General features: G+C 40.9%; 1 pseudogene across 1 annotated transcript in view; it reads left to right on the forward strand.

The window, feature by feature from the left end:
- The window catches only part of LOC309548814, a 40,013-nt pseudogene extending 17,198 nt beyond the window's left edge, over positions 1–22,815 (forward strand). Inside the window, exons 3-4 of the transcript in view lie at positions 20,996–21,171; positions 22,054–22,815. The product of the transcript in view is annotated as an uncharacterized misc_RNA (transcript). The remainder of the gene's footprint in view (positions 1–20,995; positions 21,172–22,053) is intronic.
- The last annotated feature ends 1,115 nt before the right edge of the window (positions 22,816–23,930 follow it).

The raw sequence follows: 23,930 nt of genomic DNA on the forward strand, positions 1-23,930 counted from the left end.
GCAACCTGTGAAGCTCTGGTGAACTCCATGACCAACAGGGTTAAGGCAGTGCTGGTAAATAATGGTGGCCACACAAAATATTGACACTTTGGGCCCAATTTGGACATTTCCACTTAGGGGTGTACTCATTTTTGTTGCCAGTGGTTAAGACATTAATGGCTGTGTGTTGAGTTATTTTGAGGGGACAACAAATTTACACTGTTATATAAGCTGTACACTCACTACTTTACATTGTAGCAAAGTGTCATTTCTTCAGTGTTGTCACATGAAAAGATATAATAAAATATTTTCAAAAATGTGAGGGGTGTACTCAATTTTGTTAGATACTGTGTATATATATATATATGTTTATATATATATATATATATATATATATATATATATATATATATAGTCATCCGCCAAAATGTGTGGGGGTTACGTTCCTAGAGCACCCGCGAATTGTGAAAAACTGCAAAATTTGTGGTAAGAAGAATGAGTATAAATGTTATTTTTATAGTTGTAAGTCTAATCCCCTACTGTGTTTGTATGGTTTGTAGATATACATTTTACATATGATTATGCTTTGAGAGTGCCTGATTTTGCTGGTAGTACTATGTTTTATATGGATCACAGACATATTGGAATACCACACATGTCATCTCTTTTGGTTGTATATGCTATGTCTGTCTCTTGAAGTTCAATTAACTTTATTTTTGATTTAAAAAAAAAAAAAAAAAATTGCTAATCAGTCAATCACATGGCAGCAACTCAATGCATTTAGGCATCTAGACGTGATGAAGAAGACTTGCTGAAGTTCAAACCGAGCATCAGAATGAAGAAGAAAGGGGATTTAGGTGATTTTGAACCTGGTATAATTGTTGGTGCCAGACAGACTGGTCTGAGTATTTAAAAAACTGCTGATCTACTGGGATTTTCACGCACAACCATCTCTAGGGTTTACAGAGAATGGTCCGAAAAAGAGAAAATATCCAGTGAGCAGCAGTTGTGTGGACCAAAAAAGGCCTTGTTGATGTCAGAGGACAGAGGAGAATGGGCAGACTAGTTCGGGATGATAGATACCATCTCTGAACGATGGGTTACAGCAGCAGAAGACCACACCGGGTACCACTCCTGTTAGCTAAGAACAGGCTACAATTCGCACAGGCTCACAAAAATTGGATGATAGAAGATTGGAAAAACATTGCCTTTTCTGATGAGTCTTGATTTCCGCTGCGGCATTCAGATGGTAGGGTCAGAATTTGGCGTAAACAACATGAAAGCATGGATCCATCCTTCCTTGTACCAACAGTTCAGGATGCTAGTGGCGGTGTAATGTTGTGGGGGATTTTTTTTAGCACACTTTGGGCCCCTTAGTACCAATTGAGCTTTGTTTAAACACCACAGCCTACCTGAGTATTGTTGCTGACCATGTCCATCCCTTTATGACTACAGTGTACCCATCTTCTGATGGCTACTTCCAGCAGGATAATGCACCATGTCACAAAGCTTAAATCATCTCACCACTGGTTTCTTGAACATGACAATGAGTTCATTGTACTCCAATGGCCTCCACAGTCACCAGATCCCAATCCAATAGAGCACCTTTGGGATGTGGTGGAACAGGAGTTTCACATAATGGATGTGCAGGAAGGGAAGGACAAGCAGCGACACAAAGTTGGGTGTAGAATCCTAGGGTCATAAGCTGCCCACCCTTTCTTAACCACTTAAGCCCCGGAAGATTTTACCCCCTTCCTGACCAGGGGGTATTTTGCGATTCGGCACTGCGTGAATTAACGGACAATTGCGCGGTCGTGCGATGCTGTACATAAACAAATTTTACGTCCTTTTTTCCCCACAAACAGAGCTTTCTTTTGGTGGTATTTGATCACCTGTGCGATTTTTTGATCATGCGCTATAAACAAAAAAAGAGCGACAATTTTGCAAAAATAACAATATTTTTCACATTTTTTTATATGAAATTCCCCAAAAAAATGTAAAAATCAAAATTTTTTAACATTTTCGGCCGATTTGTTTTATGCTACATATGTTTGGTAAAAAAAATCGCAAAAAGCATATTTTGATTGGTTTATGCAAAAGTTATCGCGTTTACTAACAAAGGGAAAGATTTTTGTCATTTTTGTTGTTTTTTTTTAACGAGTAATGGCGGCGATCTGCGATTTTTTTTGCGGGACTGCGACATTTCGGCGGACAGATCGGACCCTTGACTGACATTTTTTACAATTTTGGGGGTACCAGTGACATTACTACAGTAATCAGTGCTATACATATGCACTGTTACTTTAAAATGACACTGGTAGTGAAGGGGTTAACTTTATTTGAGAGGGAGGGGTGGTGTGTGTCCCTAGGGGCGTGATTATAACTGTGATTGGCTGTGGCTTGAAGTGTAGGAACAGTGATCAACGGTCTTACATAGTAGAACCGTATGATCACTGTTCATACACAGGGAAGAATGACAGGCGGCTTGTTTACATCAGCCGCCTGCCTTTCTCCCGCTGTCATGGACGATCGCCAGTGCCCGGCGGACATCGGGTCCGCCGGGCACACGCGCGGGGGGGTCCGTGACCGTGCGGGAGCGTGCCTCCGGCGGCGCGCGCTCGCTCCCCAGAGCCTCACAGGCTAGTGACGTACCCATACGTCACTTTGCCTGTGAGGGGCTGACCGCCGCAGTATATGTACTTGCGGCAGTCGGCAAGTGGTTAGTTATGAAGAGCGTCTACAATCGCTTAATTTATTCTCCCTGGAGAAGGAAGCTCCTAACCCACAAGACTGCTGACTACCGCAAACTATGAAAAGGAGGAAGGTTTGGGTCCTTGTGATGTGGAGGAAGAAGGAATGGGACAATCTTCACTTTTCTGAAAATGAATTATAGTCAGTGCACTGGATGTAGAGGCTGCAAGGAAAGGCTTTTGTCCTTAACACAAGGGCAGGCAGCAGCAGAAAATGAAGTGGGGAGATCCTACAGCAAGGAGTAAGGGCAGGCAGCAGCAAAAAAAAAAGGTCAAAATCCTATAGCAAAAGGCTGTCTGCCTGTCCCCAAAAAGAGGGCTTTTTTTTTTTTAAACTCTCTTTTTATGACCTTTTTGATTTAGGGATAGCAAAGCATACACTTGTTGCTGACACAGACTGCCCTTTGTTTCCAACATGTCACCACGTACAGTAAAGTAGTATGCACCAAAACCCCACATATCCCCCCCCCCCCCCCAATGCTATAGCTGCCATTACATGTAGGCCCCATTATATGTATATCGGCTATACAGTAAAACAGTAAGGTTTTAAATAACAAGGCTAGATCCAGTTAACTAGAGGCAAAGTTCACACGCTGGAGCTTTTTTTTTACAAGAATGAAGATACTGCAGAGAATACAGCAGTGTAAGGCCTCATGCTGTAACGCTCCTGCGTTTTTATAGTAAGCTGGATTTGCAGCTGCAGAATCTCCACTCAGTAGTCATGTAGAGATGTGTTGAAACACCAGATCCAACTCTCCAGACTCATCACTTTGGGCCTGTCTGCTTCAGCATACAGATATACACACACTCAATAAGATGTTCCTGGAGTGATGGGATGTATATGACAGTATGGAGGTGATGTGCTGAAGGGACAGGTGTGAGCAGTGACAGCAATGATAAGCACTTGATAGAAATGTTCAGGAGAGTAGTAGATGGTAATAGGTAGAATGCAGATAGGTTAGTGATCATGTATGGTACCAGGTGGGGAGGACAGCAGATGATATATACAGGATAGACTAACCCAGTGCAAGGATAGATGGTAGTAGACTCAAGAGCTAGCAATCTATGTAACAGTGCAGATGATAGAATTAGTATGCATAGATAGTAACAGTCCTTAATGTGCAGAGGTAGATAGTGTAAGTTAGTTATGGAGGAATCCCCTGTGGGGTACTTATCACTAGTAAGGTTAGTAAGTAGAGGGGTCCGGTAGTGAGGGAGTGATCCGGTAGCGAGATACGGGCTCAGTAGCGAGGTTCCGGTCTGTTCCAGGTAAAGAGAATAGCTGGAGGCTCCGGCAGCATAAGACAAGGCTTGTGAGCTTGCGGTAACATTAAACGAACAATGTGAGAGAGAAAGCCGGCTATTGAAATAGCCGCTCAGAGCGGCGCTCAGCGATGATGTCATCCGGCTTAAAGGTATATGCGTTCCACCTAACTAAAAAGGTGGGACGCAATATAGAAAGGAAAATGGGCAATAAGGGTACCAAAGGTACCAGAATCTTACAGTACCCCCCCCCCTTAAGGCCGGCTACGGAAGGCCTATAGTACTGGTTTCTCCGGGTATTTAGAGTGAAACCTTCGTATAAGCCTAGGTGCGTGAACATCAGAAGTATCCAACCAGGTGTCGTCTTGGGGTCCATAGTTCTTCCATCTTATGAGATATTGGAGTCTTCCTCTGTGTATACGAGAATCCAAAATCTCCTTAATCTCATATTCTTCTGACCGCCCCAGATGACGTCGCAGTGACGAAACGCGTAGAGCGGCAAAGCAGCGTCATACGTCACTTCCGGTTAGGTGGCTCCGGTCGGTGGAACGCGGAAGCACCGCGCGGCCGAACACTGGAGACACACCAAACAAGCTGACGGTGAACTTCCTAACAGTGAGTCGATACTAATTTTTTCCCTCAATGTTGTACTATACTACGCAATGGAAGCTCTCTTGGTCTTTTGTACACTGACTCCCTAGATGCAAGCGCAACCACATGCACGGAACAACCAGCTCTTACAGGCATCAGGAGAAGGGTGATACAGTATACTAGAGTGAGAAGGGAGAGGACATTGGTAAGTGCTTTACCCACGGTATTAGCACTCCTCACTCTCAACACGCGCAACAGGCGTTTTATTCTCTCACTTTACACTGCATAGTGTTTGTAACATTCACCACGGATGTCAGTTTCCTCTTTAAAGGAGGCCACAATAAAGAATTTATTGTTTAATCACTCAATTGCACTTAGCACTTTTTTGGCACTGGTCACTTATATATGATTGTTTACATTCTATGAGTGATACATATACGGTACAATCCAATCGATACACGATAATTACCGTCTTTTTATATTTTTATATTTGCACTATATTGCACATTTAAGATTTTATACAATAAAATAATTTCAATTTGCACAATATCTGCTCACCAATAAGCACTGTGCACTTTCACTTTTGGATCACATACAACGAAGAAATTCGCTGTGAAAGGTGGTAGCGCCCCATACCAACACCTCCCAACCCCTTCATATTCTTCTCCGCCTTCAACTTGTATTGGAGGTGGAGGCAAGGTGGTAGGCCTTATTCCTTGGTTAGGAACATGTGGTTTCAGTAGCGACACATGAAAGATGGGATGTATTCTGAGATCTGCCGGTAAGGTGAGTTGCACTGCAGCTTTACCAATGAGTTTCTTAATTGGGAAGGGTCCCAGAAATAAAGGTCCAAGCTTTTTGCTAGGGATCTTTAACCTTAAATTTTTTGTCGATAGCCAAACGAGGTCCCCAATAGCATATTGCGGAGAAGGTCTTCTACGAAGGTCGTAGTACTTTTTTTGTTGACTATGAGCGTGTGAGATGGTGGTATTAAGTAAACCCAGAGAGTCTTTTATTTGGGTAAGATAATTCCGAGGCTACTGGGTTACTTGATGGTAGGATGCGTGGTGGAAGAAGTGTGGGATGAAACCCATAGTTCAAGTAGAACGGACTTTGCTTAGTAGTACTGTGGGTTGCGTTGTTATAAGCAAATTCCGCCAGACGGAGGAGGTCCACCCAATCATCCTGTAGGTATGATGTGTAGCAACGCAGATGTTGTTCTATACACTGGTTGACTCTTTCAGTCTGTCCGTTGGTCTGAGGGTGGTAAGGAGAAGTGAGCTTTCGCCCAATCCGTAGTATTTGACATAGAGCTTGCCAAAACTTGGAGATAAACTGTGAACCACGATCGGATAAAAGAGTCTTTGGAATTCCATGTAACTTGAACACATGTTTCATTAGTAGTTCCGCTGTTTGTTTAGATGAAGGTAGTCTGCGAATAGCAGTGAAATGTGCCATCTTTGTCAGATGGTCCACTGACACTAGAATGGTATTAAATCCTTTGGAAGGTGGTAGTTCTACTATAAAGTCTAAGGACACAACTTCCCATGGAACCTGGGGTATTGGTAGACTGCAGAGTAGACCAGATGGTTTTGTAGTGTCAATTTTGGACCTTGCACAGATGTCACATGAAGAAACAAATTTTTGTACAGACGTCTTCATATCAGGCCACCAAAACTGCCTGGTAAGCAAATTAAGGGTTTTCGTCATACCCATATGTCCTGCCATAGGCACATCATGTGATAATTCCAAGATCTTGGTGCGCATAGTAGGGGGTATGTAGAGTTTGTCGTTGTAATAGAGGAAGCCTTCTGCATCAGTACTTAGTTGTGGTGGAGGTGAATCCAATCCTATACTGTGCAAAATCTCTTCCTTCAGGGAACGAACAACACCAATAATACGTTCATAGGGTATTATAGGAATAGAAGGGATTTCGGCGCAGTTATCTTCGGTTAATCGTGATAGCGCATCCGCTTTTTTATTTTTGTCTGCAGGCGTGTAGGTCACTAGGAAGTTGAATCTTAGGAAGAATAATGACCATCGTACCTGCCGGTGGGAAAGAGTTTTGTTAGTCTGGAGGTATTGAAGGTTTTTATGATCTGTATATATGAGTATTGGTAATCGGGTACCTTCAAGTAGATGTCGCCAATTCTCCAGTGCCAGTTTTATGGCAAGCAACTCCTTTTCACCCACTGGGTAATTCACCTCTGGGCTGCTTAGTGATTTAGAGAAGAAAGCAACTGGGTGGAGTGGTGAAGTATTTGTTGGTCGTTGGGAGAGAACTGCTCCTACTGCCATGTTTGACGCATCTACCTCCAGAATATATTGGAGGGATGGGTCTGGATAGCGTAGTATGGGAGCAGAAGTAAAGCTTGATTTTAACAAGCGGAAAGCTCCATTTGCTTCTTCTGACCATTTGAATGGTTTCTTTATACTTGTAAGTTGTGTGAGAGGTCTCACAATAGCAGAGAAGTTCTTGATGAACTTCCTATAGAAGTTTGAAAATCCAAGGAATCGCTGTAATGCCTTACGAGTTGTTGGTATAGGCCAATCCAGAATACAGGATATCTTGCTCATATCCATCTTGATTCCGGTTTTGGATATGATGTATAGTGATGTCGCGAACATAAAATTCGCCGTTCGCGAACGGCGAACGCGAACATCGGCGAATGTTCGCGAACCGGCGAACATTGCGAACCGCCATAGACTTTAATAGGCAGGCGAATTTTAAAACCCACAGGGACTCTTTCTGGCCACAATAGTAATGGAAAAGTTGTTTCAAGGGGACAAACACCTGGACTGTGGCATGGCAGAGGGGGATCCATGGCAAAACTCCCATGGAAAATTACGTAGTTGAAGCAGAGTTGGGTTTTATTCCATAAAGGGCATAAATCACCTAACATTCCTAAATTGTTTTGAATAACGTGCTTTAAAACATCCAGTGTGTGTATACGATCAGGTATGATGTTGTATCGATCAGGTAGTGTAAGGGTTACGCCCGCTTCACAGTGACAGACCAAACTCCCCGTTTAACGCACCGCAAACAACCGCAAACAGATCAGAACCGACCAAAATGGGACAGGAACTGGGCTTTAAGGGTTAGGGTTAGGTTTAGTGTTAGGGGCTAGGGTTAGGGTTACGGTGAGATACTTAGGGTTAGAGTTAGTAACCCTACCCCTACGCCTCTAACCCTAACCGTCTAACCCTAAGCACTAAAAATAACCCTAACCCTAGCCCTAACCCTAGCCCTAACTCTAATTCTAATTTTTTTTCTGGTTCTGGACATGCTACAGAGCTGAAACTTCACAGGTACACTTTTTAGACCCCCAGACACTGAATCACACAAAAAAAAAGTTCTTAAAAATTGTAATTTTTTGATAGAGAGCCAATTATTGGAAAAATTAAAAAAAATAAATAAAAAGAAAAAGAAAATAAAAAATTTCTTTGGATTTAGTGTCTGGGGGGTCTAAAAAGTGTACCTGTGAAGTTTCAGCTCTGTAGCATGTCCAGAACCAGAAAAAAGGTTTAGGGTTAGGGTTATTTTTATGGCTAGGCTTAGAGGGTTAGCGTTAAGGTTAGAGGGTTAGGGTTATGGTTAGAGGGTTAGGGTTAGGTTTAGTGTTAGGGGCTAGGGTTAGGGTTACGGTGAGATACTTAGGGTTAGAGTTAGTAGCCCTACCCCTACCCCTACCCCTCTAACTCTAACCCTCTAACCCTAAGCACTAAAAATAACCCTAACCTTAGCCCTGACCCTAACCCTAGCCCTAACCCTAACCCTAGCCCTAACCCTAGCCCTAACCCTAATTCTATTTTTTTCTGGTTCTGGACATGCTACAGAGCTGAAACTTAACAGGTACACTTTTTAGACCCCCCAGACAATAAATTCAAAGAAATTTTTTTTTAAAGTTTTTTTTTTTAATTTTTCCAATAATTGGCTCTCTATCAAAAATGACAATTTTTAAGAACTTTTTTGTGTGATTTGGTGTCTAGGGGGTCTAAAAAGTGTACCTGTGAAGTTTCAGCTCTGTAGCATGTCCAGAACCAGAAAAAAAGATAATTTTTCAGTAGAGCAGGGATGGTGGGAACCCCTTTTACAACTATATGATCTTTTTTCTGGTTCTGGACATGCTACAGAGCTGAAACTTCACATGTACACTTTTTAGACCCCCCAGACAATAAATCCAAAGAATTTTTTTTTAAGTTTTTTTTTTTTTTTTTTTCTTCCAATAATTGGCTCTCTATCAAAAATGACAATTTTTAAGAACTTTTTTTGTGTGATTTGGTGTCTAGGGGGTCTAAAAAGTGTACCTGTGAAGTTTCAGCTCTGTAGCATGTCCAGAACCAGAAAAAAAGATAATTTTTCAGTAGAGCAGGGATGGTGGGAACCCCTTTTACACCTATATGATCTTTTTTTTCTGGTTCTGGACATGCTACAGAGCTGAAACTTCACATGTACACTTTTTAGACCCCCCAGACAATAAATCCAAAGAATTTTTTTTTTTTAAGTTTTTTTTTTTTTTTTTAATTTTTCCAATAATTGTCTCTCTATCAAAAATGACAATTTTTAAGAACTTTTTTGTGTGATTTAACGTCTAGGGTGTCTATAAAGTGTACCTGTGAAGTTTCAGCTCTGTAGCATGTCCAGAACCAGAAAAAAAGATAATTTTTCAATAGAGCAGGGATGGTGGGAACCCCTTTTACACCTATATGATCTTTTTTTTCTGGTTCTGGACATGCTACAGAGCTGAAACTTCACAGGTACGCTTTTTAGACCCCCCCAGACACTAATCCAAAAAAAGTCATGCCTGCCACCGTATATATCAGTGGTGGGCAGTGCACTGCAGTGGGTATTTTTTTTTTTTCAATTTGCAACAAGATGCTGTGCCACCGTATATATATCAGTGGTGGGCAGTGCACTGCAGTGGGTACAGTACACTCTGTGGACCTGACACAGCACTCACTGCAATTATGACAGAGGAAAAGAAAAAATATTTTTTAAAATGCAAGGTACTGTGCCTGTGCCACCCGAAATGAGTGTGGTGTGCACACAGTACAGTCTGTGGTGGGTCTGTGGCCTCTCACACACAGCGGGCAGGTAACTGCAGTGCACAATAGATATATATATATATATATATATATATATATATATATATATATATATATATAAAATTATAAAATACTCAAATACCAGCCCTCAAAAGGGCTTTTGGGGACAATATATATATATATATATATATATATATCACAGAACAAAAAAAATTACACAAATACCAGCCCTCTAAAGGGCTTTTGGGGACAATAGATATATATATATATATATATATATATATATATATATATATATATATATATATATATATATATATATATATATATCCTAAAAAAACCTCAAATACCAGCCCTAGGAAGGGCTTTTTGGGGTGCTGTCCTTACAGCAGGAGTGTACCAAGAACACTGGCTAACAAGACCGGGAACACTGACTAACTGTCCCTAGCTATAACAGCAGCAGCAGCAGCACTTTCCCTGCTCTCAGTAACACAGAAATGATCTAAGATGGATGCTGCCCTTGCTTATTTATAGGAGGTGGGAGGGTGTGGGAGGGAGGTATGCTGATTGGCCTGGAATGTGTCTGCTGACTGTGAGATTCAGGGTCAAAGTTTGCCTCAATGATGATGTATAGGAGGCGGACAGAACATCGCATATGTTCGCCCGCAGCGGCGAACGCGAACACGCGAAGTTCGCTGGGAACTGTTCGCCGGCGAACAGTTCGGGACATCTCTAATGATGTATCCTAGGAATAATATTTCTTCTTTATGAAATAGGCATTTTTTTAATTTCACGTATAGATTGTGTGCGAGTAATCTGGATAACACAAGTCTTACATGTTTTATATGTTCAGACAAAGATCGAGAATAGATAAGTATATCGTCCAGATATACCACAACACAGACATCAAGTAAGTCTCTAAAGATGTCGTTTATGAACCGTTGGAAAGCTGCGGGAGCATTACACAACCCGAATGGCATCACAAGATATTCGAATAACCCGTATCTGGTTCTAAATGCTGTCTTCCACTCATCTCCGTCACGGATTCGGATTAGGTTGTATGCCCCTTTTAGGTCCAATTTAGAGAAGTAGGTAGCCCCACGCACTTGTTCAATGAGTTCAGGGATGAGCGGTAAAGGATAGCGATCCTTTATCGTAATGGTATTTAATTGCCTATAATCGATAATAGGCCTAAGACTTGAATCCTTATTGCGGACAAAGAAAAGTCCTGCAGCTGTGGAAGAAGTAGAGGGTCTGATGAACCCTTTTGTCAAATTCTCATCCAAGTATTCCTTGAGATGAGAGAGTTCATCCTGTGAAAGAGGATAAACATGACCGAAAGGCAATTTGCTGTTAGGGAGTAGATCGATAGTGCAATCATAATCCCTATGGGGAGGCAACACTTGAGCATTTTTCTCAAGGAAAACTTCGGACAGATCTTGATAGCATAGTGGTGCAATCTCATCTGACACCACAGACAGGATCTTTCCATAAGATGGGAGGTTACATGTAATCTCGCAATAGTGAGAAGGGAAAGTTATAGTCCGTGTTTTCCAATCTATGGTTGGTTGATGTGTGTGTAACCAGGGAAGTCCCAAGATAATGGGAAAATGGGGTGAAGATAGTACATCAAAAGTGGTGGTCTCCGTATGAGACTCGTTAGCAGTGACAAGGAGTGCTTGTGTCTGATTGGTGATTGGACCAGAAGATAACGGAATACCGTTAATGAAACTAACAGAGACAGGTTTAGGTTTTTAAATAATAGGTATTTTATTTAAAGTAACAAAACGTGTATCGATATAATTCCCACAAGATCCTGTGTCGATCATAGCCTTGGTGGTAATCCTAGTCTGGTCCCACTGTAATGTTAAATGAACAAAGAGATAGGGATTAGAAAAGGAAGTCGTTAATCCCCCTAGCAAGACATGTGAACACTCACCCTCTTTTTTGCGGACAAGGGGACAGACGCTTATCAAATGATCCGGGGATGCGCAGTACATGCAGAGGTTTCTGGATCTTCTCCTGGCTCGTTCAGTAGTTGATAAAGGTGGGCGTATGATTCCTACCTCCATAGGAGTAGGGTCAACGGCCGAAATCCAAGAAGGACTAGACAATGGCATTCCCATTTTTTCAGCCTTTCTTTCTCGCAGTCGCCTGTCAATGTTGATACTGAGTTGTATTAAGGCATCCAAAGTGCCAGGTAAATCCGCTCGGGCGAGCTCGTCTTTAACGGCTTCTGACAACCCGAGTCTGAACTGAGTTCGCAGAGATGTATCATTCCACCCTGAATCAAGGGTCCATCTTTTGAACTCTGCTACAAAGTCTTCAACAGGTCTCCTTCCTTGTTTTAAAGCCCTCAATTGGATATCAGCAGTACTCTGCCTATTGGGGTCTTCATGTAAGCTAGCGAGTTCCGCTAGGAATAAAGGATAGGAGTTGAGAAGATGATCATCTTTCTCAAAGAGAGAGTCTGCCCAGGCCCGTGGATCACCTGTTAAATATGAAATAACGGTACAAACTTTAATTTGATCAGTAGGGTAAGTACGAGGTTTTAGCAAAAAAAGCAATTGACATGTGTTTTTGAATTCACTAAATTTTTTCCGATCACCTGTAAACACTAGAGGAGGGTTTATTTTAGGTTCAGGGGGCTGAGCAGCAGTAAGCTGTGAAAGACGGGTTACCTGCTGTCTCAGAGTCTGGTTTTCATCTTTTACTTCAGTAAGAGCAAGTATTAATGCATTTACTTGTTGTGTTAATTGTGTCACTTGAGTGGGTAATTCTGCTGAATCCATTTTTTAGGTTCGTTCAATCTGTAACGCTCCTGTGTTTTTATAGTAAGCTGGATTTGCAGCTGCAGAATCTCCACTCAGTAGTCATGTAGAGATGTGTTGAAACACCAGATCCAACTCTCCAGACTCATCACTGTGGGCCTGTCTGCTTCAGCAAACAGATATACACACACTCAATAAGATGTTCCTGGAGTGATGGGATGTATATGACAGTATGGAGGTGATGTGCGGAAGGGACAGGTGTGAGCAGTGACAGCAATGATAAGCACTTGATAGAAATGTTCAGGAGAGTAGTAGATGGTAATAGGTAGAATGCAGATAGGTTAGTGATCATGTATGGTAACAGGTGGTGAGGACAGCAGATGATATATACAGGATAGACTAACCCAGTGCAAGGATAGATGGTAGTAGACTCAAGAGCTAGCAATCTATGTAACAGTGCAGATGATAGAATTAGTATGCATAGATAGTAACAGTCCTTAATGTGCAGAGGTAGATAGTGTAAGTTAGTTATGGAGGAATCCCCTGTGGGGTACTTATCACTAGTAAGGTTAGTAAGTAGAGGGGTCCGGTAGTGAGGGAGTGATCCGGTAGCGAGATACGGGATCAGTAGCGAGGTTCCGGTCTGTTCCAGGTTAAGAGAATAGCTGGAGGCTCCGGCAGCATAAGACAAGGCTTGTGAGCTTGCGGTAACATTGAACGAACAATGTGAGAGAGAAAGCCGGCGATTGAAATAGCCGCTCAGAGCGGCGCTCAGCGATGATGTCATCCGGCTTAAAGGTATATGCGTTCCACCTAACTAAAAAGGTGGGACGCAATATAGAAAGGAAAATGGGCAATAAGGGTACCAAAGGTACCAGAATCTTACACATGCACACTGGCCGTAATAAAAATGCCAGTAGCATTAGCTGTAGAAAACTGTAGCTGTAGAATGAGTTTTGCAGCATTTTTGCAGTAGCGTTTATCAGCCTATTTTTAGCGTTTGCGTTTTCTATCAAAATGCTAACCCCACAGAAGCTTATGGCTCAAAAATGCTCATAAATGCCAAATAGCCGCGTTTTTCTGCATTTTTCAGACTTAGAGCGCTTTTACAGCTGAAAAACTCCTCTTCAAACCCACCTATTCTGTTTTTTTTTCCAGCCAGAAAAAGCCCCTGCCAAAAAACGCTGTGCACGGACGCATAGCATAACATGCTGGGGAGTTTACTGGCTGCAGAAAAAAAATGCCTGAAGTCAAAAACAGCAGCTGTAAAAACGTCCAGGGTGCCTGAGGCTTAAAAAGCCATCAGATGCATAACCTGACTCTACCCTATGCTGTTTACTGAGCACTGAGCTAAAGAGTCTCAGGCTAGAAGGGACAGCAGGCTAGAAGAATGAAAGTAACTTGAGCTGCATATAAACTCTATTTAAAAAAAGAGGTTCACCTAGTAATATACTGCAAGATGACCACTGCACACACACAGTAGCACAGATCAAGCTATATGGCATGGCACTATATATGTAAAATAATAACAATATGACAATGAAACTTACTGTATGTCAACAGTAGTCAGATACATAAGCAACGACTGTTAAACTAAAAACACAGGAACACTTGTCTAATAGTCTCTGCTTCTGGTCTGAATGAAATACAGCAGCTGCTTCTACATGAAAGGTCATGTGGTCCAATTCGGTCACTACTTCCAGGAAACTCCCCTTTTCAAGATATCACAGTTTTCCAGTCAGAGTTTCTGACCCAGCTCGAAGGGACAGGAAGTATCGCTCTATAAACAACTAACTCTATAATAATTACCAGTCAAAATCTATTTACGAATACAAACGCTAGAAGAAAGCAGTTTCCTACACTAATGTCAGAGAATTATCTTTTTCTTATTATTAAATGGTTTACACAATGCTTGTTTTGTGTATTCTCCTCTGGCTCCATTGTGTTCTGGAAGAAAAGTAGACAGTCAGTGTGCTTCATTTTCACACACAGCCACAACTACTACATAGTAATAACACCTTTTCATACCAAATTAAAAAAAAAAAAATTAAGTTGATACGAATGTTTAGCACAAAAACCAACCAACTACTGATGTAGTATTGATAGCATATGAAAATACAATAAAAACAGCGTTTTTGTGACATAGTTCAGTTGAAAAAAAGACACTAGTCCATTCAGGTAAACCAAGGAAGAAAGAAAAGAAAACCTGTACTAAGAAAATCTGCCATTATTAAAGGGGTTGTAAAGTCAATAGTTTTTTTTATCTTAATGCCTTCTATGTATTAAGATAAAAAACCTTGTGTGTGTAGGAGCTCCCCTCAGCCCCTACTTTCCTGAGCCCCCTCTCTATCCAGCGATGTCGGCCAGTGCCTCAGCCGTCCGGGACTCTTTTTCCTGATTCGCTGAGACACAGCAGTGGTGCCATTGGCTCCCACTGCTGTCAATCAAATACTGTTAGCCAATCAGGAGAGAGGGGGTGGGGCTGAACGGCAGCTCCATGTCTGAATGGATACACGGAGCTGCAGCTCGGCTCAGGTGCCCCCAAAGCAAGCAGTTTGCTGTGGGGGCACTCAACAGGAGGGAGGGGCCAGGAGCTCCAGCCAGCGAATCAAGAAGAGAAGGATCCAGGCTGCCCTGTGCAAAACCACTGCACAGAGCAAGTAAGTATAATATGTTTGTTATTTTAATAGAAAAAAAGAAGACTTTACAATCACTTTAAACTCCCATTTTGAAGATGATAGTTGCCTGGCTGTTATGTTGATCCAAAGCCTCTGTACTTTACTTTTACAGAGTTCTTCTGTTTTTATTAAGTGTATACTTGTTCTGGATAAAGTGGGGGAGATTAACTAAAACTGGAGCGTGCAAAATCTGGTGCAGCTCTGCATAGAAACCAATTAGCTTCCAGGTTTTAGACCTCGTTAACACTGAGGGTGGGTTTGAAACCAGCTGAACTCGCACGATTTCAAAACCGCATGTTAATGTGAGTTCGGGGGCGATTTGACAGACATCTGTACGGGATTCTGCACAGATGTCTATTGAAATCACCCCCAAAGCCGCCAAAAGAAGTATAGAAGCTACTTTTGGCAATTGGTGCAGCCCTGCAAAGTCGGTGTCGCACCATTTCGGACGGTGCCGTTGCAGGCAATAGGATCCCATTTAGCATGCGATTTGACATGTCAAATCGCATTTCAAATTGGCCTGATGTCAACGGGGGCTTAGCCTCGGTTCACACTATAGCAATGACAGATATTGCATATGATTCGCAGCGCACTGCTCTGAAAATCACATGCAATGTCTGTGCTATGCATCTGATTCGGACAGAACACACACAGGACCCTTTTTTGGGTCTGCAGCAGAATCAGATTGCATGGTGGTTCACACCAATGCGATCCAATTCATGTCCAAACTGTCAGTTCGCACTGCGATATGCAAACTGATCTGGGGGTGTCATTAACTTTGTATTGACACCCCCAGCGATTAGCATATGACAGTGTGAACTGCCTGCAAAATGAATGCAATGCGGGAACCTGCAGTGGATTCACAGGGTTCCCGCATCGCATATATGTGAACCGAGCCTAAGGCCCCCTTTACACTGTCCACTCCGTCGGTGGACTCCGTTTTTCTCAGCGGGGGATCGATGTGTGCGGAGACGGAGCTGTCAGATCCCCGCTGTCCTCTATGGGGGAATCGGATGAGAACGGACAGGGGGATGGAAAATAGGGTTTCCATCCATCCGGATTTGATGGACAGGATCGGATCGGATGGCAGCCCGTGTCAGCGGACATGTCTCCGCTGACATCCGCTGCCCCATAGAGATGCATGGGGCATCCGTTCAGATCCGCCTTGTCGGGATTATTGGGGTGATTGAAAATTAACTAATAGAATAAAAATGGATTTAAAAAGCCCTCTTATGCATATAAGATTCTGAACAGTATAGTTTCCATCTTGTTTTAAGGTGAAAGAAAGTTCATATATGTCCTCTTACAATAGGGTCTTATACTTTCAGCAGATGTCTCTGTTTTCTTTTGGGCATAAATAAGTGGAAAACTGAGGTTCTTTTAGATAAGACTCAGTCAGCCTGACGCTATGTTAAGGGGGTGATGTCTCCTTAATTGTCTGTATTTTAAAGATAAACAATAGGTTCATTTAAACTATATAAGTTTTAAAAGATACATTATTATGTGTGAGAAGATATTAGCAATAATTATGTCATTATATTATGTAAGGCATATACATATATATTTAGAAATTGTTTGTCTACCATATGTTGGGTTTATATTTTTGCTAAATAACAAATCTTAACTTAGGTAAAAGTAATTCCACTTAAATTTCTTAATTTTAAGGCATGTGGTAGGAGTGTTTATATAAGCGTTGCTTTAGAATGGACTAAGGAATAGATCTTCCAATCCAGACTAAATGTCTGAAGTGTGTAACAGCATATGGCATGCTCAAATAATTAATGGACTTTCACTAGCAAGAGGTCAATAAGGTCATCAGATAAGGATATATTCTAATTATTATAACTACAAAATCTAATGAACGGTACAATACTGCCCTCTGTGGAGATAATAATAAATGCAGTCTTGGGATAATTCAGATATTTCCAATAAAAAAATATATATTGTATTAAAAATATAATTATTGAAATGGCATTACTTGCCAAGGTGAATGATGGAGACACAGATGGACATTTATGTATGTACTGGAAGTATGGACAAAGTTTTATGTTGTGTTTTATGATTACTCTTAAATATAGAGAAATCATCATTTAATTTTATTATCAAACATGGGGTTAATTATTAGGAGAGGGAGAGGTGTGACTCTGACCTCACCAGTTAAGGTATAGAATATCCCAACCAATGGGGATAATGCTTCATCCCTCTGGGCTTAACTTATGGTAATTTTTATAGCCCTTTGTTCATACTGTCGAGATGAGAATATATTGAGGACTCTTAAAGACTTTTATATTATATGTTCATATATCCATATTCAGTATGGCAGTCTAGAGTCCCCTCTTAATCCTTGAATATACTTTCAAAATAATACGTTTTAGGATTTCAGTCTGAGTCTGTTTGTTATGTTGTCTTTATTATGAATATGTGTCAAGTATAACATGAAATGTTCTTCCAAAAATGATAAGATTCCCGTAAAGAGATGTTTATGAAAACAAGCCCCTTATTACCGTAAAATGTAAAAAGCCCCCAATCAATCATTTTTAATTGTCAGACTAATTTTTCACTCAACGTCATTATAATGTCAGGATGACCGTATGTGTAATTAGACTGTATTATGAAATCTTGTGCAATATTGTGAAACTTTGTATAGTCTGTAACTTGGGCTTGTGCCCATTTATGTATTATAAAAAGTCTGTAACAAATTTAATCTGTGTCACACATCCATTGAAGGATGGTGTGAACCGCTGTATGGCGTATATTCTGAGTAAACATATGGAGACGAATGCAAACCTGATTGGCGTAGATTATTTCATGGCTCAAACTTAACATTTGAAACTAACATGAATTTAACATTTGGTGACCCCGAGAACCGTGTCTTTCTATTCGCATTGAAACCGCCGGTTGCCACCGTACAACAGGAGGGACAGCACAGAGGCCTCAGGTGAGAAAACATTTTTATTTCTCATGATGAAACTGTCTTTTTCTGATGTGTGGTGGTGTGCCGGTTGGGGGAAATGCGGCTACGAAAGGTAACACGTATCCTTTGAATTTAGTTGCATTCTGTCTGTGTATGGTTACTGAGATTATTAAATGGTACCAATAGGAAATACTATGTATGAAAAATATTATTTTCTAAAAAAAATATTTTTTTTTAATTCTCCTTATTACAAGAAATGACAATATATATATATAAGGGACGATTTCAGCAGAGATATTAATATTTTCTGGAGTGTGTGTGTGTGGTGTTGAAAGACAAATGTGGAGGTATTAGGGCAGGTATTGCCTTAAACCCCAGTGTCTGTATAACCTGCTGAGTGTTCTTTGGATTAGGGAGTCAGAGAAAGACTAGCCTATATTCACTCGTTCAGAAGACGTTCGAACGTGTATAGAACAGATTAAAGACATGTCGTAATGATAAAGTACCGGGCTGTTGGTAGCAGCTGTTGTGATAAAGAAACGGAGTTCTTGATCCCAGAATCTCCAAATATTGTCATTTCTTAAAGTGGTAACGAGAAATAATAAAATGGGAAATTTAATTGATAAAAATGTTTTGCCCATTATGAAAAACTTCGGGCTTACAAAAACTAAAGCAAAAATGTATTAAAAATAGCAAAGAAAAGAGGCTTAAATGTTGCTAAATTACATTCAGATGCACCCATCGTTAAGATGATGGTGAGTGGTGATTCAGACGCCCTCAAACATCATGTGAAGTGGTGCAGAATTACAAAAAAAGCGTATGAAGAGGATCCCTCTAAATGGTGGCCACCAGAGGGCTATTCTGAGTATGCCTAAAAATTGATGCCTTGTTTAACTTGCTATTTAAAATGTCTGATTGTGGGGGAATTAAATGTCTAGCAGCATGGGAAGAAAAATATATAGGTGAAGCCCCCCCTATAAAATGTGTTCAGAAAAAGCTGCTTTAACATATAGATAAGGAAGAGTAATAGAAACAGTTTTATCAGGGAAAACGTAGTTCGCCATAGTTGGCAGGACACTTTGAGGTTATTTTTTATATATAGAATTATAGATAATGAGAATTTACATTTTGCTCACAAGTCCCTGTATGAAAGGGAGCTCTGCTGCAAAATTTTGAAAATTGGCTACTTGCCAATTAAGGGTTCAACAGTAAATATCTTCGGTCCCGTTAAAATTATGGAATTTATTTTTGCACAGAAAGGGTTACCGCAATTAGTGTGACCATTGGACCCTGTTGGCACCAAGCCAAAAGTTTTAAATCAGATTAACTTTTTATCTGATTATAGTTTTTGAATGGTATTTTAGGGGTGTCCTCTATTGAAGGAGGGGAACCTCTGGTCAGATTTTTGTAAAAATTACACAAAAAAAGAAAAAAAAAGTAGAAAGTTTTTTTGTAAGTTTGGCACGGAGCCAAGAAAATGTTTTAGTTTTATAGTTTTAACTGATTTTAGCATACAAGTGGTATCTGATGTGCCATCTTTACTGATGGCCATACCATCCGATGCTACTCACTTTTATAGTGAAGTAATGTGTTTTTTTTAGCGTCCTAGTGGACGAGGAGACAAAGCCATCTTTGTTTCTTGTTTTTCAGTCCGGGTAACTGACCTGGTGTAGAAATGCCCTTAAAAATAGGTGATGGAGGTTAGTATACAGCAAGGATAGGGAAATTGTATGTCCCTTAGAAACCCCAAGAAATTAGGGCAATTGTAGAAGATCTCCCAAACATTGCCAAGAGTCTTAAAAGAAATGGTACAAAAGGTTGATGTGAATGGAGAAAACTTAGCAAGCTACATATATAGATATGTGGATTTTGATTGATTGTGCAGTACCGGGAAAGAGAAAAATATATGTGTATGTATGGAACACATTTGCAGTAAATAAATAAGTGTGCATGAATCAGGGATATTGGGGATACAGGCAGATGGCCAAAATACGTAGGAAACAAAGATTGATACAATAAAATTCTAAAGAAATGGGTAACAAGTATGTTTGATAAAGGACAGAATATGCGAATGTTATTGGATGTTGTTTAGAAGGAAGGTGAGGAGATGTTGAACTATTAGAATAGATTCAAAGATGCGATATAGAAGCAAAGTGATTGGGTGACTGAAAGTGAAGATGACATGAAACAACCTAAAGTGATAAAAATTTTTGTAAGTGGATTGTTGTCTGAGATTAGAAAAGAAAATGAAGCTCCGCATAGCGGGCTGGAGAATTAAACCTGTCCCGAGTTGGTTGACATAGCACAGATAGCTTGTGAAGTGTTATAAAAAAAGAGAGAGGGAAAAAAATAGAGAGAAAGGAAAAAACTAAAATAATGAAAATGCAAGTCCCTAAGGTTAGAGAAAAGGTACATAAACCCAGGGGAATGTCAGTTTCTACAGTACAGGTGACGGAAACCCCTTATCCCCCATCAGGAATAGTGTACATTTCCAATTTTGGGGTCCCCAGGTCAAAAGGGAGAACTGGAGATCCAAAGAGGGGCAGTGTAGCACCCCTACAGGAATTGTTAAAAGGACAAACAAAAAGCAATTATAAATTTACTTTAGAAGAGTTAACCCCTTCAGTTATGGAAGCATTTAAACAAATCAAGCAATCTTTGCTAACAGTGCCCAGTCTTGGTTTGCCGGATTATAGCAAAGATTTCTATTTATTTTGCACAGAAATAAATGGACATGCGAATGGGGTGTTAACGCAACACTTCTGTGCCAGACATCGCCCAGTGGGTTACTACAGTTACCCATTGGACAGCTTAGCCAGTGGGCTACCTGGATGTCCAAAAGCAGTAGCGGCGTCTGCGCTACTGGTTGAAAAAGACTGTAGACATTGTATTAGGCAACACTTTGTATTTAATGTGCCCCAGTAATTTGGAGGCTATGTTAAATAGTGCCTATACTAAACACTTCACAAAGGATAGCACATTATCATTTGATTTTGTTATCAGCTTCTAATCTAAAAATTCAGCGCTGCCAGACTCTGAATCTAGCTATTTTTCTATCGGAAGCTGACGGTGAGGAAATTGATGGTTCTGAATACCTAATACATGATTGTGCTACCTTTATTGATGAAGTAAGAAAACCCACATATGATTTTCAGGATGAATCCATTGCTGGTCTGCCTGTATGTGCAGGCTTGTTAGTAGATGGCTCATCCCCCTCAGATGACCTGATGGGTTAACATTAGCTGCCTGTGTGGTAGTAAACGGTGAGAGCCGACTACTGCATACTGAAATTCTGCTAAATTCTAAGTCAGCGCAAGCTGCGGAACTTACAGCTCTCTGTGTTGCATTGGAGCTAGCAGAATTAGATACGGTAAATATCTACAGTGATTCTGCTTATGCTGTGGGTATATTGCACAGCTTTGCACAATTATGGCAGGAAAGGGGTTACCTGATAGCAACAGGAACACCCATTCAACACAAAGAGTTAATTGACAGACTGTTGTTTGCAGTCCAATCGCCTCTTAAAGTAACAGTAATTAAATGTAAAGTACATACCGGGTTTAATCACAGTGTATCGGTTGGGAATGTTTTGGTGATAAATATGCAAAAGAAGCTATTTACTCTTATCAGCCACATGTAGTCCCTATATTTTTGGTCACAAATCTTCAAGTGGACCATGGGGTTGTCAAGGCCCTACAGGAAAGTTCACCCCACTGATCCACTTGGTCTACAAAAAGAACTGTTTGCAGACCAGATGGCCTGTGGAGGTTGAATGATAAACTGGTTGCTCCACCGACTCTTTTTCCTTCATTGTTGGCCTTGAGCGATGGGCATTGCCATGTCTCAACAGGAGGGATTATGAACAAACAGTGGTGGGCACCAGGTTTTTACACATATGCTGCTAAACAAGTTAATGAATGTACTGTATGTCAAATGCATAACATAAGTAAACCAGTGCCTTCCCCTATGAAACACATTCCGCATACTGAGGAGCCGTTTTCAATTTGTGCAGATTGACTTCTCAGATATGCCCCCTTGTGGCCTATTTAAGTATCTTTTAGTTTGCGAATAAGGATGCCAGAACAGTAGTTAAGTGTCTTACTAGAGAATTGATTCCTAGGTTTGGTATGGGAGCTGTGATCTCTTCAGACAGAGGTACACACTTTGATAACAAACTAATAGCAGAGGTAGTAGATATCTTAGGTCTGAAACAACAGTTACACACCACATATAGACCACAGGTTAGTGGGATGGTGGAACGCAGTAATCAAACCCTAAAAAGGTATCTGGCCAAGATGAATACTAATGGAAAGAGCACATGGGTAGAAGCATTGCCTATAGCCCTAGCAACTATCAGGACTACCCCAAAGGAGAAGATGTATTGTTTGGGCACCCTCCTAAAAAACTTCCTACAGCATCTGTAACATCAGAAACAGTGACTTTAAGACTTTAACACAAATGTGTTTTCTGATACTTTTTCCAAAGCAGGACAACCAGTGGACCTAAGTGAAAAGACTCATGGACTAAATTCTGGAGAGTGGGTGTACATCAAGAATCACACCCCGAAGACTACTCTGTCCCCTAAGTGGAAGGGACCGTTCCAGATTATTCTTGTGTCTCCCACAGCTGTAAAGCTAAAGGATTACAAGTATTGGGTGCATGGTTCCCATTGTAAGAAAGCAGTGGCTTTGAACAAACATACAGGCCAGTGTACTGCTGGCAAGGACTTTTCTGTACCTTTACCTTCTAGGTCATCTCCACCACTGACTCGGGCTCGAGCCAGAAGACTACGAATACGGAAGAATGTCTCTTACAATACCTAGAGCTGATATGGATCTCTGAGGAATTATCCTGAGTGGAGGAGCCTTGGTGTGGATCACGGTCATGATGTATGAATGGACTCACATGATAAAAAAAGGTGAGACGCATGATACCTTTTTCCTCAATGCTACTGTAATGACTAAAAAGTTACACATTACCCCAGAGTCTGGATTTGATCAAAGGCTGAAGAGAGACTTACATGCTAAGTTGAGACAACCCTTCTATAATTCCTTTGTGGCTATGCAGTTGCAAGCTGCCAAGAAGTTGGAAATCACTAAGTGTTGGATATGCACACATTCACCTATCTCACACAAGACTTTGCCCTTACTAGGTATACCCAGTACCCTAGCTGAGATAGAGGACGGTGCTCACTTTAGCAATATCAGTGCTAAGATGGTTGACAAGGCCATTTCACTGCTACTATTTACCAAGGCCCCAATGAGAATACCAGCAGTATGTATTAACTTTACCCGCATCTATCCACCAGAACTACTTGAGAAAGGTTTCAAGAATACTGATCGAGTGATTGGAGACTCTCAGTGAATGGATAATGCGGATGTCAGGTATTGGTTTGATGGTAAAGATGTTATGTGAAGTACAGATCGATATCAGGAATTGCATGATTTCACACACCGCCAACATTCACGCCAGAACAATTTGAAGTTATTAATGTGTTTGCAGGGATATTACTACAGAAAGGCATGTGCTGCTCCCCCAGGTTACTATTTCGTGTGTGGAAAGAAAGCTTACACTTGGATTCCATTAAATTCCATGGGAGTTTGCTACTTTGGGAGGGTTGTGCCTGCTACATGGTACATGAGTGACAATGAGTTTAAAGAGACACAATTGCATAAAATCCCTGCCCATTTCTTCAAAAGAGCCCATTCTGAACAGGATATTCCAGTACAGGCTACCCTCGGACAAGTGGCAGATGACACTGAAGAAGAGACTAATCTTGAAATACTAACACCTATTCCAACCCAGAATGAAGGCCCAGAAAGAAATGATGATGATATTAATATTGAGTCCCATGATAGAGAGATAAGACCAATATTTTGTATACCTTGGGTGAATAGATGTTGTATCAAAAAAGCCTTCAGTTTTATTATAGATTTAG

This window comes from Pelophylax lessonae (genome assembly GCF_965119305.1).
Source record: "Pelophylax lessonae genome assembly, chromosome: 1".
Classification (NCBI taxonomy): domain Eukaryota; kingdom Metazoa; phylum Chordata; class Amphibia; order Anura; family Ranidae; genus Pelophylax; species Pelophylax lessonae.